The sequence below is a fragment of the Eschrichtius robustus genome, chromosome 4 (genome assembly GCF_028021215.1).
Source record: "Eschrichtius robustus isolate mEscRob2 chromosome 4, mEscRob2.pri, whole genome shotgun sequence".
In the NCBI taxonomy this organism is placed as follows: domain Eukaryota; kingdom Metazoa; phylum Chordata; class Mammalia; order Artiodactyla; family Eschrichtiidae; genus Eschrichtius; species Eschrichtius robustus.
Genome location: NC_090827.1, coordinates 92,744,030 through 92,749,135, shown reverse-complemented (window position 1 = coordinate 92,749,135; position 5,106 = coordinate 92,744,030). Strand labels below are relative to the sequence as shown.

Genomic DNA, 5,106 nt, shown 5'->3' with positions numbered 1-5,106 from the left:
AGATGGCTAGCGACATGTGACGTGCAGAAGGGAGAAGGCTAGGTTGAGGAAAGCTTAATGCTGGGTTGGCTTAAATTGCTTAAATTCACAGATTTGATGTTTTTGATTTGTTCATACGTAATAACGTGTTAGCAAAATTGCTCAAATAACATAATTATTTATCTAATTTGAGTATGGTATGAAAATAATATACAAATAGTAGATAGTATTACAGGCATGTATTCCATAGCATTGCATTTTAGTTATAAACATTTACTTTATTTGTATTGCAATTATGATATTTATTTTGGGAGAAACCATTTTACTGTGGTGGGTGTATTAAAAAAATGGCCACAATACTCCCTCGCATCCCTGTATGCACACTTCTTGGCAAAGTGAGTTTACAGTTCCTTCCAACAAGATCTGGATTCTATTTTCTCACCCCTTGAATGTAGGCTAGTCAGATGGCTTGCTTTGTTGAATAGGACTTTGGCAAACGTGATGCTGGCATAAGATTCAAATGTTCTTGAGCATTTGGGCTTGCCCTCTCTTGCTGTGGCAAACGTAAGACCATCGCTCTGTGAACAAACTTACTAGCCATTTTAAAATACACAATTCAGTGACATTTAATACATTCAGAATGTTGTAAAACCACCATCTCTATGTAGGTTGTGTAGGAAATATTTCCATCACCTCCAAAGAAAAACCCATACCTTTTAAGCTCCTCATTTTTCACCCCCACCCCCCGCTGCCCGCCGCCCGCCCCAGCCCCTGGCAACACTAATCTGCTTTCTGTCTCTATGGCTTTACCTATTTTGGATATTTATATAAATGCAATAACACAATATGTGACCTTTTATGTGTGGCTTTTTTTGAGATTAGCAGAATATTTCTGAGGTTCATGTACATTGTTGCATGTATCAGCACTTCATTCTTTTTTATGCTGAATAATATTCCATTGGATGTATATACCACATGATCTTTATCCATTCGTCTGTAGATGAAGATCTCAATTGTTTTCACCTTTTGGCTAAAGCAAATAGTGCCTCCATGAACATTCATGTACAAGTATTTGTTTGACTACCTGTCTTGAATTCTTTTGGTATATAAGCTAAGAGTGGAATTGCAGGGTTAGATGGTAATACTGCATTTAATTTTTTTGAGAAACTGCTAAAAATTGTTTCAACAGTGCCAGCGCCATATTGCCCTGGTACATCCCCTCCATCAATGTACAAGAGTTCCAGTCAATTTCTCCCCATCCTTGCTGACACTTGTAATGTTTCATTTCTATTATTATTATTATTGTTATTATTATTATAGCTACTCTTGTGGATGTGAAGTGGTATCTCCCTGTCATTTTGATTTGCATTTCACTAATGACAAATGATGCTGAGAATCTTTTCATGTTGTTGTTGGCTCTTTGTATATCTTTTTAAAAAAATGTCTATACAAGTCCTCTGCCTATGTTTTCCAGTTTTATAGAGAAACAATTGACATATATTACTGTGTAAGTTTAAGTCATACAGCATGATAGTTTGATTTACATATACTGTGAAAGGATTACCACAATAGGTTCAGCTAACATCCATCTTCTCATATAGATACAACAAAAAGAAAAGAAAGAAAAGAGAAAATATATTTCCCCTGGTGATGAGAAGTCTTAGAAATTACTCTCTTAACAGCTTTCCTATGTATCGTACATCACTGTTAGCTATAGTTGTCACGTTGTTCGTTACATACCTAGTCCTTATGTATCTTATAACTGGAATTTTCACTTTTGACCAACTTCCTCTTTTTTTTCTCAGAAAAAAAAAAAAAAACACTCATATTTATTTAAACATTTCCCCTGACCTAAAGAGAAAGATGTCAAAAACAAACAAACAAACAAGTAAAACACCTAGGATATATACATAAGCATGTAGCCCCACCTCCACCCTGGAACCCAGATAACCTACAAGCAAAAATAAGGGCAAAGTTCCATTCCAGAGATAAAATTATCTTTGCTTCTGGAAGATATTTCCATATCCTCTTCCTCTCTCTTCTTCTCATAGCCACTTGGGCCTTCAGAATAGCAGTTTTTCCCTGGCCAGCCCCAGAGCCTTGGTTTTTATTTTTCATGTTCTTTAACATGCGTGCGTTTTTCAGCATGTCAGGCAAAATCAGAAGGCAGATTTTGCTGCCATGGATGTACACCTGCTCCAGCTGTGCCACTAGGCTGCCTTTGGACTGTGATGTTGGACATCTACCTACCCATGCTGTGCTTCACCTCAATGAGCTTCCCTTTATACACCTTGCTGGTGTTTGTCTCACCTGTCCTGACGTGGCCCTCTGCCCCATGTAGGGCTTTAAATGGCACAACGATAGACATCTTGGTGGGAAGAGAGTTAGACCTACAGTTTTTTGATTGGCTTATTTGTCTTTTTTTGTTGAGATCGAAGAATTCTTTATATATTTTGGACACTAAACCCTGTTAAAATATTTGATTTGCAAGTATTTTCTGCCAACCTGTAGATTGTCTCTTCCCTCTCTTGGGACAGCTAGAATTCTCATACATTGCTGTTTGGAAGGCAAAGCTGTATAGCCATTTTGAAAGTAGTTTTGCAGAGTCTTTTCCTGTTAAACAATTATTTATTATATAACTCCGCATTTTCACTCTTAGGACATTTTCTAAGAGAAGGGAAAACTTATTTCAACACAAAGACTTTTATGTGAATGCTCATAGAAGCACAATTTATAATTGTTAAGAACTAGAATTAATGCAATGTTCATCAAATAGTGACTGGATAAACAAAACAAGTTGTGCTCTATGCATATTAAATATCAAGGACACATAAATATAAATATCTATATACTATTGACTCACTGTGTCTGACCCACTTAATTTCAAGAAGTATTTATGTGGACTGAGACTGCTCTTGCAATGTAAGTAGGACTTAATTTCAAAATCATATTTTTAAAATTTATATTTCATAAATCATTTTTATTAAATAATAAATGTTCTATTATTCATTATTTGATGCTTTACTTACATTTTATACTTTTCTGGGAAGTTTAATGACATAGTAAAAATAATTACAGAGAAATGAAGCAAATACAGTATAATTTATTTTATCTTAAGCTTATTCCCTGAAAAAAAAAAAAGTGGTTTGATGCATTTTAAGCATGTCAAAAGCAGACAGACTAGTATCAAAAAATGCCTAAAATCTTAAAAAGAAAATTTTTTGCCATACTGTCATTTATGTAGTTGTGAATTTATTACTTTAACTTTTTGATTTCTGATAATACGTTTCAAAGAAAACATTTTAATGACAAATTATTAGCTACAAAATCAACATTTTCAAACTGTCATTGACAAGAAAATGATAAAGACAATCATAATACTTTTATAAGGGGAAACTCCATTTGTGAGTCAATCAGAAAATTAAATAAGAAAATATTTACGGTAGTGGCTCATTCACCTGCAGTAATTATATTAGGTTATAGTTCCCTTTATGAAAAATATTTTCCAGGACAAAAATCACTTAAACTTATATTTTAAATGAAACTAATTTAGTAATAATAGCAAATACAATTCCACACACTATTGTATTTGCTTTATATATATTAACTCAATCCATACAACCCTATGTCAAGAGTACTATTATTGTTCCTATTTTAGAAGTAAGAAAATTGAGGTGTAAACACACAATTTGCAGATATTTATCCAAAGAATACATGATGCAGCCTAGACTCAAATTTAGGGGTCTAATTCAAAGACTTTAAAAAAAAAAAAAAAAAAGAATTATGCTGTGCTGCCTCTCTTAAGATTAAAATGTTAACTTTAGTAACAAACAATATAGCTATGCTTCCAGAATTATGTCTGTGAGGAAATTCCACTTGCAGAAGAAACACGTCTTGGGTCGTCACTTGTCTTACAAATGAAGAGGAGGTTGCCAAGGTCATGCCCTCTCTTAAAATATGAGCTTGAACTACTGCAGTGGGAGCCAAGTTTAGTTCAGAAGAGCTCCCCTGAAGTGAGCTGCCAAGAGTAGTACTAGCCTAGGGGTAAAGCCTGGGGCCAGAAGCAAGGTGAAGAATTCTATCTGAGCACATCAACCTGAAGTTAGGGATCACAAGTCAAAGTGACTCAAGAAAAATGAGAAATCTGACAGATTCTATAACTATAAAAAAATTCCATTACTCTAGGAGATGGCTCATAAAAGATATTGCTGCGATTTATGTCAAAGAGTGTTCTGCCTATGTTTTCCTCTAAGAGTTTTATAGTGTCTGGTCTTACATTTAGGTCTTTAACCCATTTGGAGTTTATTTTCGTGTATGGTGTTAGAGAATGTTCTAATTTCATTCTTTTACTCGTAGCTGTCCAGTGTTCCCAGCACCATTTATTTAAGAGACTGTCTTTCCTCCATTGTATAGTCTTGTTTCCTTTGCCATAGATTGACCATAGGTGCATGGGCTTATTCCTGGGCTTTCTATCCTGTTCCACTGATCTATATTTCTGTTTTTGTGCCAGTACCATACTGTTTTCATGACTATAGCTTTGTAGTATCAGCCACTATGGAGAACAGTATGGAAGTTCCTTAAAAAACTAAAAATAGAGCTACCATATGATCTGGCAATCCCACTCCTGGGCATATATCCAGAGAAAAACATGGTTCAAAAGGATACATGTACCCCAATGTTCATTGTAGTGCTGCTTACCATAGCCAAGACATGGAAGCAACCTAAATGTCCATCAATGGATGAATGGATAAAGAAGGTGTGGTGCATATATACAATGGAATATTACTCAGTCATTAAAAAGAATGAACTAATGCCATTTGCAGCAACATGGATGGACCTGAAGATTATCATACTAAGTGAAGTAAGTCAGACACAGACAAATATCATATGATATTGCTTATATGCAGAATCTTAAAAAAAAATGATACAAATGAACTTATTTAAAAAACAGAAACAGACTCACAGACTTCGAGAATGAACTTATGGTTACCAGGGGGGAAGGATCGGGGGGAGGGATAAATTGAGAGTTTGGGAGTGACATGTGCACACTACTATATAAAAAATAGGTAGCCAACAAGGACCTACTGTATAGCACACAGAACTGTGCTCAATATTCTGTAATAACAT

At 34.9% G+C, this 5,106-nt stretch overlaps 1 pseudogene; it reads right to left on the bottom strand.

Annotated features, from left to right (window-relative positions):
• Positions 1-1,973: 1,973 nt before the first annotated feature.
• LOC137763794 (small nuclear ribonucleoprotein Sm D3 pseudogene) lies at positions 1,974-2,347 on the bottom strand (annotated as a pseudogene).
• Positions 2,348-5,106: the final 2,759 nt, after the last annotated feature.